The sequence below is a fragment of the Sturnira hondurensis genome, unplaced genomic scaffold (genome assembly GCF_014824575.4).
Source record: "Sturnira hondurensis isolate 20B ecotype Veracruz unplaced genomic scaffold, ASM1482457v3 Scaffold0001547, whole genome shotgun sequence".
Taxonomy (NCBI): Eukaryota; Metazoa; Chordata; class Mammalia; order Chiroptera; family Phyllostomidae; genus Sturnira; species Sturnira hondurensis.
The window spans coordinates 371,163-383,535 of record NW_028074178.1 but is presented as its reverse complement, the minus strand read 5'-3'; the positions used below and the strand labels follow the sequence as shown (position 1 = coordinate 383,535).

The window sequence follows — 12,373 nt, the reverse complement described above, 5'->3', positions numbered from 1 at the left end:
GACTCCATTAGTCTGGACTCTGTTCATTTGTCCTTTTGAGAGTTTGCCATTTGGAAGTCAGGGTGAAAAATAGTTCTGTTATTTCTTTCATGTTGCTTCATGGTTCCCAATGTAGGAACCATACTCATCAGCTCCTGTTTCACCTTCTCTCCCTGATCTGCCCACAGCACGAAGAAATAATGCACTTCACCTGGGGATGGGCACGCACAAGTAGTTCTTACTTCTCTTTCATAACTGATTTGTTTGTTTGAACTAATCAGAATGGATGTTTACCAGTCCGCTCATCACTGTGCGTCTTCATCCTCTCCCCCAGGTTGATTCAGCCTCCTCTGAGCTCTGGTATATACAGTTCTATCAGACTCTTTTGTAGGTCTTTCCCTCTTTTTTTTTTTGGCCCTAATGACCTTGCTGAAATGTGACCAAAACCTTTTGCCTGCTACTCTTTGTTTCTTCCTTCAATAAAATTCTATTCAGAAAAAGGAGGGCATCTGTGAGTGAATAACCAGGCCACTATCTAGGATTTATTTCACTTTCTCTTAATAGGTGTTAAAGGAAAAGATACTCAAACCGTTAAAGAAAAAGTTTTCACTGACACTTGTTAAAGGACAATAAGGAAGACTTTATTCTGGAAGGGGCCTCAGCAGCAGGTACCCCTGCGGTGGGGCCCTGTATGGGGTAGGGAGACTGGACTCCACTCGGAACACGACGCAGGCAGGTGGGGATTTATAGCCACAGATCAGGGCGGGGTCAGTGGGTGGACAGTTACTACAGAAACATCTGTGGTGGGGTGTCCCTGCAGATCCACGTAAGAGGATTTTTGCTAAAGGCAGGCGGAAACCAGGGTTATCAGATAGCTCTACCAGTGGGTGTGGGGAGGGGAGTGGGGGGGTTGCAGATGGAGAATGAGGAACCTGAGAGCATGCCTGCAGACCGGTTCAGCTGACTGAGCAGGGTTCACGCTGAAATGGGGCAATGCAGAGGTGATCGTGGGAGTCCAGAAGTCAGGCGTAGTGGAAGAAGAAACGAGAGTATGAAAATCCATAATAACCACAGCAATTACAGTTACCTAAAGTGAGTGCCTGATCAATTGTCCGTACAAGAAAAATTATTTTTTGTTTGCTTTGAAACCTTTCATGATTTGTAGGTGCCTCTTGTAGTAAGTCATACGTATGAGTGAAGTAATCCTTATGTCCTGTGCATTCTTTCCATTTCCATTTAAAAATTTATATATGCAGTCTCTCTTGAAATGCTAACATACCCAGGAGTTTAGAAATAACCCATTTTTCCAATTTATCTGGCCCTTTAGTTAAGAAAATAGATTTAATACATGTTTCTACTGAAAAATTTACCTTAATTATTATTTTAGGTTACTTTTTAAAAAATATTCACTGACATATACAAAATTTCAAAGCACGTCAGTAATTGCTCATGTCTTTTCAGTTGATCCTTAATTTAAAAAAAATCATTGATTGAGCCCTGGCTGGTGTGGCTCAGTGGATTGAGCATGGGCCTGTGAACCAAAGGATCAGGGTTCAATTCCCAGTCAGGGCACATGCCTGGGTTGCAGGCCAGTTCCCAACGGGGGACACACAAGAAGCAACCACACATTGATATTTCTCTCCCTCCCTCCTTCCTTTCCCCTCTAAAGATAAATAAATAAAATCTTTTAAAAAATTTATTGAATATTTTAGAATGAATGAGAGAGCAATGGAGGGAAGGAGAGAGAGAGAGAGAGAGACATCGATTTGCTCTCCCACTTATTGATGCCTTCATTGGTTCCTCTTGTTTGTACCCTAACCAGGGATCAAACCTGCAATCTTGACGAATCTGGACAATGCTTTAACCAGATGAGCTACCCAGTTGATACTTCCTGGGCTGCTATTTGGTGCTCCATATTGTGTGAGCCTCTTTGAAAAGGGAAGAAGATATGTCTGTTCGGGAGGTTCTTGCTTCCTCCCTGCTTCTGTGGATCCTTAGAGACATCTTCCTTCAGGAAGGTCACACTTAACCTTCCTGAAATTGAGGTGGCCTCTTGCAGTCACTGTTAGCCAGGTGGCAGTAATGGCCTAGTTGTGTGAAAAAGCATTCTTTGAACCTAAGGATTGGCTCAGATTTCATGAAACACCTATTACTTTAAATGATATAATAATATATGCCCTTTGGGAAACAACTTTTAAAGGTTGATAAAAGAAAAAATAACAGTATGAAAGGAAGACTTTATTTACATGAGTCAGGAAAATTGGAAGACACTGGACTTTTAAAACAGGATTTATAGACGCTGAAATCTCCACCAAACTTGCTTTTATCTTGAGGTTCCTTTAATTTTCCCACCTATTCTCTTTCTTCCAAGGCTCATAGGCAGCCTGTTATTCTGTGGGAAACACAGTGGTCATTGATGGGTAAATGAGAATCTTTCAACTTGCTGAGTGTTTTCTAAATCAAACTCCAGGGTTCAGCCTCTGGGTTTGCAAGAAGCGTGGTATTAAATAGAAATCAGCGTTAGGTGTGGAGAGGGCCACAGAAGGGGGCCTCGGTGTGAAAGTCTGGCTTTGCACTGCCATTTGGTAGATTGCTTTGCTTCTCAAGCTTTAATTTTTTCTTTGGTGAGATGGAAAAGTAACAGGATCGTCCTCATTATTTGCAGGGATTATGTGAAATAGTGCACATACAATACTTCAGTTTCTAACTGTAGTTTTTCTTATTCTTGTGTTCAGTGCGTACTCACTGGGTGAGCCTCTCCTCCGTGCCAGGCACTGAGGATGAAAATCCCTGTCCTCTCCGAACCCCTTTCCTAGAGGGGAGAATGTCAGTGCTTGGTACATAGAGCATGCGGTAGACGTTACCTTATTGTATAGTAAGTTACTATATGGCATAGTTTACGTAATGGTGTGGTTTGCTGGTAACCAGATAATAGCATCTTATTCTTTTGGGGTTGACAGTACCTGGGGAAATGAGAGCTCTAGCAATCTCCTCGCTCAGCCCTACATATGGCTCCTGCTTCCTCAGTGCTCAAAGGAGGGAACTGCGGAGAGTTTCAGATGACAGCTTGCAGGGTTGACAGGCACTTATTATTCTGTTGCTAATGGGGTAAATTCTTTGACTTTACATTCAGGTCCGACTTAACCTGCCGCCTTTAGATTTCACTCATAATCCTATTCAGAAGTTCTTTTTAGCTTGTTTGAGAAGTCTAATTTAGACGTTGTACCTATTGAAGTCATAACGCTGAAGAGCATGAGTTAACAAAAATAATGTTAAAAACAATCTCATTTTCATTTTAGTGTGTCAAGCCTAAAGAAGACATTCACAGCCTTACAGCCACCTGGAACACGTTGACAATGGTCTAAGCAGTAAAGCCAGTAATAGCCATATCAGAATGGAGATTGAAAAGTAAAATCAATTATTCAGTTCTTTAGAATCTCTGCCTGAAATTAATGGGGTTTGGGACGGTAAGCTAGTGATTGCTACTTAAAATGGTCTAAATTATATTTTACTGTGTGCCTCTTCTCTAGCGTTTTCTACTGCCATTATCTTTGTTAAAAAGCAGACTGAGGCACATAAACATTTTCAAGAGTTTATCTGAGCAAGCATCTATTTGAATCAGCTTTGCCACACTGACAGGGGTTAGGGGTGTTGCTCGTCCAGGGAGCTGGGAAGAGGCTCCTTCAGGGCAGACTAGAAGCTAAGTAAGGACGTTACTTGATTGGTTACCCTTGTTGGCTGGATGTGATTGGCTCTTAAACTTCTTCTCAGAGGCAGACATACCCTCAGTTGCGTCTGGCTTAGGGTTGGTTTGCTTATCTGGACCACCAGATAAGCAAAGACATTACTGAACCAAGATGTTACTGCTGTCGCTGGTGGAAGTGGAGGAGGGGGCTCTTTTGCAGGATAGACAGAAAAGCGCTTTATGACCCCCACGCAGGAGGTGGTGGCATGGCAAGTATTATTGGTGGAAGGCGGCCCAGTGTTTCATCTCTGTCCCACCACGGGAAAAGTCCAAAACAAAGACCAGTGTCCAGAGTTTGTTTCATATTAAAGCTGAGTCCCTTCCAGCCCTTCTCACCATCCAGCTAGCTTAGCTTGTGTTCCTGGCTGCGATCCATTGTGCTGTGGTACTCGGGCTGCCACCTGGACCCTGCCTTTGGAGTCCATACAGCCCTTGGCCATGTGGCTGCTAAGGCCATGGTTACGGAGAGAGAACTTGTGAGTGCATGGGGCGAGTTTGCACACGCTGGAGGGAGTTTCTTTGTCTCCCTGGGATTATGTTAGTTCAGGTTTGGGGCGCACCAGGAGCTTTTTCAAAATAACCAGTGAACTTCCCAAGCCTTCGTGCCCTTCTCATGGGTTCACTTCCTAGTTAGACTGACAAGCCTTCATGGCCAGGCACCTCCCTCTGTGCCATTTTGACTTCTCTTGCTCATGTGCTTACCTCCCCCTGCGTCCCCTCAACAGTCTGGTGTTGGGGGTGGGGGAGGAAGAGGTGTTGACCCTGGGCAGGGCAATGCTGTGACCCCCTGGAGTGTGTGAAGCTGTAGCTTCCTTGTCGATTATGCTCAACAATGTCTAATTTCCTTTGCTGCCTTCCTTATTAATGATTACCTAAGTATCTATAGTAACAGAGCCACCCACATCTGATAGCCTCCTTGTTTAATTTCTTTAACACCGCTCTTCCCAGTTCACAATATTGGACACTCTTTGTACTGTGTGTTTGACCCCTTTGCATTGTGGTGTTTCTCTTGCTGGGACGCCCGACCTTTCCTGCCCCGGGACATTCTCACTCACCCTTCACGACTTTCAGGAGGAGTCTTCCGAGGCACGTGCCACTGCTCACCTGGAAGCATCACTTTTTTATTCTAGCATTTTGAATTAAAATGATTATTCAGTTTTATTTGCATACAGTCAAGAACTCAAGAACTGTGTTTTCCCTTTTAAAGTTACCAGAAATACAGGGACCCCAAACATTCTTATTCTTTTTCAAACACAGTTGTTCCTAAAGAAATTCTCCTGCCGGATGCTAAATACTCAGGGAATTTGAGAGGCATTTGTTAGCTTGAAACTGGCCTTGGCGGGGTACTGACAGCATGGAAATTGGCAAAGGCTAGAAATCAGGGTGCCCCTATCCTTAGCTCTTTGGGCTTTTATCGTCTTGTAATGTTGTTGGTACTCCCTTATGTTCCGATATGCTTCCTTTAAAGGCACAGAAAGAGGTAAAGTTACAATCAGGCCCATGGACTTGTGCCCAGATTGTAAAGCCACTATGCAGGTGCTCTGATAGGGAAAGGGGAGGAGGGAGCCACTGCGGGTTCTTTGTTCGCTCCCTCCTTTCTGCCCCGTCATCTCCAGGTGCCTAGTTCAGATGGAAACCTTCCAGGCATTTGCAACATAATTATAGGCTTTATTGATTATTAGCCAGCCTGAAGTCTTTGGAGTGTTTCTTTCTTTTCCCTGCCTTGATAATCAATGTCTGACTGTATAATGAAAGCCATAGAAATAGAATTCCATTTGTAGCTGATTTGTAAATGGGCCGCATTCATTAAGTTAAGGGCAGTTCATTGAGCTTGTTGTGATACAGATGTTCTGGGAGCTTGGAGACCCAAAGATCTGACCCACAGTGGGTTCTTGGCTTGCTCAGGAAAGCATTCAAATTCCAGCTAGCATAGTTTGCCGTGAAAGGGAATGTATTAGTGAAGCAGTGAGACAAAGAGGTGGGCTACTCCACAGACAGAGTGAATCCCTCCCTGGTGGGATTTTCTCTTATTGAGACTCATTTATTGGAGGGGAGTCAGGACTTCCAGGGAAAAGGGTCAAGACAGGAAAGAGGTGGAGACTTCTCCTAAGAGCTCTGTTGGCCATTCTGTAATCTTAATGGGCTTTCTGCTTCCCTTTGGATCTGGAGTCACTGGTGGTGTGGCTTAGTATGCTAACGTATTACAATGAGTGTATAATGAAGCTAGGGGCCACCGCAAGGTGAACACCAGCTGGGCTTTTGCTGGATCAAAGCCTTCAGTCCTGTGGGCGTCAGTCTTACTCTCTCCTTGACATCCCCGCAGCACTTATCACTGCCAGCCCTTCCACCACACATCCCGTCTCAGCTGTGGTTTATCCTTTACAGAAAAAAAGTGTTAGAAGGTTTTGTTTCTGTTCGTACAAGGCACAGTGACATTGGAAGCAACTCTACAAGACATAGAACATCTTGAAGGCTAATTGGAATGAAACTGAACCATAATAATTCCAGAATGTTCTAAATCGTTTCTGTGCCCGTGTGTATGTTTTTTTTGTGTGTGTGTGGGATGTGTGTTGGGGGCGTTGTAACTGGTTCAGTGAGGTAGGGACCACAAAGTGAATGTTTTCAAAGTTCAAGTTCAAGCTAGAAACAGTAATTTCACGATGCCCTTGTGCCAGGGCCCAGGGGAAATTTTGAAGATTTAGAGGGTGAGTGACTTTTTTTGTACAGACCTAAAATGCATAATCTGTTTTTAGATGAGAAGCATGTAACTATTATTAGCAGAAAGAGTTAAATACCCTGGCTTATAGGTGAGAATGATTGATGAGTTTGCTCACCAATTCCAAGGGGGTAGATGGTGATGGAAAACATACAATAAAATTTTTTTAATTAAAATAAAACTTTTAAAAGTAGTATGATACAAAGGCAAATACAGAAAAAGTTCATGGTTTCCCTTCCTCATTCTCATTCTCTTAGGTAATTAGTTTTGACGTGTTCCACCTCCTTTTGTGTTCATGTCTGGTAACTATTGATGAAGAGAAATGTTCTATGTGAGGGAAGTGTGAAAATACTAATAGAATGGGGAATTGGGACTCGGGTAAATTCTTGAGTGTAACACTGACTTGTAAAAATATTACCCTGAGCTTTGAAGAATAAATGTTTTCCGAGTTCTTTCCAACACATTTCAATAGACGAAAACCCTGCATTTTGTTCTTCAAAGTAGGGTGGGTTGCAGTGTCCTCTGCTGCCCTGAGAATCACGTTCTAAATGCCTTTCCCTGGCTTCTTGAAAAAAACCAACTTGGAAAGGTCCACTCTAATTAGCATAGGTTACTCAATGATTTGGGGAGGAAAGGGTGCTAGATAGTGTTTCACCAGTTACCTGCTTTTCATGTTTTCTGCGAAACCCAAATAACCTAATAGTTGACTACATTTTTGTTGTATTCCAGTGTGGTATTTAAAGGTTATTGGCCATCATCTTCTTTGGTGTGGGATCCATTACTTGAGAAGGTTATTTTCTTTTTTATCCGTTAAACTCTTTAATTTTGTGTTCTTTTTTTTGATAAGCACAAGGTACCACATTTATAAGATACAAAAGATTAACAGGTAAAAAGTAATGCTTGCTTATATATTTGTTCCAGCAAGACTTTTTCCTCTTTGATAAATATCCTTCGTACTTGCAAAAAAAAAAAATATATATATATACATTTTTTTTCCTTTTAAGTTTGTACAAAGCTATTTAAATTTATATGGCTTTGTGATATGCCTTTGCATTTGCATCCTGATTCTTCCACTTATTTTGTCTTGATGTTGCTGTATTAGATCATAGATACCTGTTCTACTATGTGGGACACAGCATAACCCTGTGCTAATGGGTTGTTTCCATTATTTTCCCCTTAAAAACAAAACCTGTGGATGTCTTTGCTTACAGAGTATTTTGCGTACATATGATTCTATGGAAAAGAACAGAAAGCAGTAGTTCTATTGACTTCGCCTGGCCCTGGGTCTGAGGAAGGGCCACTGGGGTGCTGTGTGTCAGGGGCGGTGGGCCTGGTGCCAGAACTCTGCCTACGGGTGGCAGGGGTCCCCCTGGAATCTTCTGAAGCCCCCAGTGTCCATGAGATAAGAATATTCACCTCCCCTGAATTTAGTGAGATTTGCTAAAACTGACTCTTGGTGTGATGGAATACACAATTGTGTGTGCAACCAGAGTTCACAACACACAGTTATTTTGAATTTAAATCTATGCACTTTCTTCTTTTTTAAAAAAGTGAACAGAAAGACTTTGATTTTATTCAGAGGTCCTTAGAGCCCATGCCAAGGTGCTGCATAATCAGTGTCAGTTTAGGAAGGCTGTTGAATGTGCTTAGTAAACTCTGAGAATCCAAGTAAATGTTAGTTCTCTTCTTCTTATGAATTGTAGGTCTCAGAGAACATCAGTCTGTGCTTTGAATATGTCCCAGTTTAGCCTAATTTGGACATACTCTGATTATAAATACTGGTTTGACTCTTGAATCAAAATCGGGTTTAAGGATATCAGAAAAGAAGAAAAGTTACCCATATTGGCATTACTCAGTCACAGAGGAGCCACGTGTGAAGCCCCGAACCTTGGAAGCCCACTCGTCTCCAACCCACTGCCCCCGCACCCAGCCAGACCCCAGCAGGAGGGCTGGAGAAGGGGTGACGCAGGGAGTGTGTGCTGGCGGGATGGCCCTGCTTCTGTCCCCGGGCGGGGGAGGGGTTCTGGGCCTTTCCAGGAGGTCGGAAAGGAGGGCCTCTGTTCTGTTCTAGAAGCACTTGCCCACCCTGATGCAGCCAGTCTGCCTTCAGAAAACATTTTAAACCGACTTTTTGAGTGTGAATATTGTTGTGGGCCTTAGCTGTCAACACGTCAAAACCGATGTGACGGACTATAATGTTTTGGTCCTTTATGATGAACCCTTAAGGTTGTGACATTACCTCTGCAGTGTGCTAGGCAGGGATTGACTTCTCTTCACCCACGGGAAACACGGTTTATTGTGGCCCAGGTCACCCCTGGCAGCAGATGGCCATGTTGAACTCTGTCCGCAGCTCGCGAGGTGTCAGTGAGCCGAGATGAAGGACTCGGCTCCCTTCATTTGGGTTTTAGTGAGAATGTGTTTATTGGGAACAAGAATATGGCTAACCTTTGCAAAGGTAAAGAAAATATTTTTTGGTGTAGTCTTCTCTTTTTACGTCAAGAAAGACTTGAAACTTTGTCAGACTTAACCTTCCCGCTTATGCCCTGTACTTCCTACACAACAGAAGCTTACTAGTTATAAAATACAAAGTGTTCTTTTTTTTTTAACTAACATGTCTTTCTAGCATAGGTGGATGCCTGTGAGAATTTACTGGGGCTTTTTGTTTTTAGAGGCATAGTGTATATAATGTTAGTGTTACCAAACTTGGACAGACTCGTTAACCATTACATCATGGGAGGTAATGCTCTTACATGGGAATTGACTTAACCTTTCAGAATCTTTTTACACTTTCCACCTGAATAGTCAAATGACCATAACTAGACCTGTTCCTGGGTTTCCAGGGCTCAATGTCATATTACTTGGATTTCTTTATTCTTAAATAGGTAATTAGTGTAGACACCAATGTAGCTTGAAAAAGCTTAATCTGTTCTCAAAGAAAATATTTCTGAACTATTTGTATAATTGGACTTCTGTGGACCATCTCCACTTTCTTTGATTTTTCTTCAGTAATAATGATCAGAACACCATTTAGCTGTTTTAACACAAGACGATTGGTTTTTGTTGCTGTCTCTGCTAGCATCCTTCCTGGAACATTTTCTGTAATCTAGAAAAGGCCACTGTGTTCTCCTTCAGTGACAAATTGTGTTGGGTATGGAACCGTTTGTCCCCAGAAAAATTGGGGGAGTCACTTAATTATTAGAAGAGCTGGAATCAATTTATTGTAAATGGACATAAAGTCAGACTTGGAAGAGCTGCGAATATTCATTGACTGCCTACTGTGTATACGGTAGGTGCATTGCTGTAGGTACTTGACCCAGCAGCCTCTGTTTTTGTGCAGAGAGACAGACACTAGAAAAAAGGGTAAATGAGCAAACTGGTTATAAGGTCATTAGAAAAAGCAAATCAGGTGAAGAGTAAGTGCTGGCATAGCGTGGAGGTGTTACGGTTTAAGGTCGGTTGGGCAAGGAAGCTCTTTGGTAACCAACATTTGAGTGGAGACCTGTGGGTTCAGACTGAGAGAAAGTGGGGTGCTTGCTGAGTATATGGCTCTCTATACTACAGACATTCAGACATGCATGGTGCAGTGGTTCTTGGTGTGTTTGTACAACGAGGTAGCCAGTGTGTCTGTCACAGAGATGGTGGGGTGGTGGAGAGAGAACAGTGGGGTCATATAGGGCCTTGTAGGTGATTTGTTGGGAATTTTTGGCTTTTACTGTGAAGAGAAGCCGGTGGAGGGTTCTGAACAGAGAAATACCTTGATCTGACTATTTTAACAAGATCCATTTGGCTACTGTGTGGAGAACAGATTTTAGGAGAGGCAGATGTGGCAGTAAGGACAGTTAGAGGGCTGCGGGGTAAAATCTAGAGATGGAAAATGTCCACGTGGAGAGGTTATCAGTGGTGGGGTTGGTAGCAGGTGGCTGAGGCTGGAAGGAGCAGGTTTGAATAGAGAAAGGAGAGCCAGGTGTTTCATTGTTGGCATGTTAAGTTTGAGATGCAGTTCCCGTATTCAGGAGGAGCTGTTGAATAAGCAATTAAATCGTATAGTTCTGCAGTTTAGGACAAAAGCCTCAGGTCAGAGACGTGAATATGGGTGTTTTCATTATGGATATTGTTAGAATCCACGAGTCTACAGAGCGTTACTGGGGAGTCCATATAGATTGATATAGGAAAGGCACCTGGCACAGTCCTGGTTTGGAGGCTGGGGGTACTCAGCCTTTATTCAACAACTGTGTATTGGGGGCTTTCTGCTCAGATGAGAGGAAGGTAGGAAGGGAGGCTGAGAAGGAGTGGCCAGTCAGATACGAAAAGCGGCGGCAGAGTGGGGTTTCCATGAAGTCAAGGGGAGAACATGATTGAAGAAGGAAGAGGGGACCTGCTCTGTTGGGCTACTGAGTTGTTTTGGCCAAGGTGGCCACTGAGATAGAGCCCTTGACTTCTAGAACAGAAGCTGTCAGTGACCTTGACTGTAGGCGTTTCCAGAAAGTGGTGGGGGGGCAGTGAAAACCTTACTGAAGCGAGTTTTGCTGAGGGTTGAAACAGAGAAATGGGGTCTGAAGATGATGTAGGGCAGAGGGACCATCTAATTTGCCATCTAAACCGGGGCGGGGGGTGTCACTGGGGTGTTTCAAATTGTTACTCTGGGTGCTGGGCATGGGTGGGGTGCAAGAGATATGTTTTAAAGAAATACCTATGTCTTTGTTTACTTTCTCAGAAGCAATTTCTATGACTTACCATTCTTAGTCTATCGGTAATTTGATTATTTTTAATAGACTTTGGTATGGGATATTTGCTCAGAGCTTTTTAATAGCTTTGCTTTGTCCATATGCAATTTATTTCCTCAAAGGACAAATTGACTTGGCAGTTTTGACTTCCCAGTGTACACCTAAAAATATCCTCTTATATATAGAAGCCGTGCAATATGAAAATGAACCTCCATGCCCTAGAGTTTTCATTATTTAATTGAAATACTTTCAGGGATGAGAGATTCATAATAATGGTTTTTGGGTCTCTAACAAAACAGGTATTTTATATGTAATGACTGATACGTGTTTTGGCTAATATTGATTTTATTTGAGTTCCACTATTTTTTTTAAACAGAGAGCATAAACTCTTGATAACTTGCTAATGCCTTTCAGTAAATTTTTTCTGTTTTAAATTGTGCTTCATTTCAATATGTTTTCACTGAGAGTACTGGTCTTTAATCCTTTTTTAAATCTTATACCATATCAGTTAAAGAAGAAAGTAAACCATTTGTTTATTTATAAAAAATTACAAATAATTTTTATGGTGTGCTATACATATTTTTTTTCACAAAACAGTAATTTAAAAGGGAAGATAAAGTTGAATAGTATTTTAAAATAATGTTGCTATTTGTGACAGCTTTGCACAGTCATCCCCTAACCTTTTAAGGTACCATACCAGGGTCTCAAATTTGGGTACCTATTAGCGCTCTTAGGATGCTTTTTAAAAATTATAATACACAGGCCTAATTCAGGAACATTAATCAGAATCTCTAAGGAAGCAGGTTTGCTTTGGGGTTGTCTTTTTTTTTTTTTAATCTGTGACTGATGTGCAGTGAGGTTGAGATCCACTACTCTGTGTACTTAAGGGTAGATTTGTCATTTGCAATAATTGTTATAAACCCAAAGTTCACATCATTTTTGTAACCAACCTACCATCCTTCTTTCCTTCCTCTTTCCTTCCACCCTTCCTTTCTATCTTCCCTCCCTCCCTCCCTCCCTCCCTCCCTCCATCCACTAAATTCTTATCAACGCTGGCTAGATTGTATTTGGAGCTTGTTAAGAGCCACCTATAGGAAGTACAAATGATCAGTTCTGCCATTTTCTTGGATGATTATGCTTTGATAGAATTTGTATTATCTTCAGTATGTATAGAAGAATATTTTAAAAGTACTCAGCCATTTTGTGAAG

The 12,373-nt window shown here is 42.2% G+C and overlaps 1 protein-coding gene across 3 annotated transcripts in view; it reads left to right on the top strand.

The window, feature by feature from the left end:
* The window catches only part of TPK1 (thiamin pyrophosphokinase 1), a 255,230-nt gene that overhangs the window by 39,515 nt on the left and 203,342 nt on the right, over window positions 1–12,373 (top strand). The gene's annotated exons all lie outside the window — the stretch shown is intronic.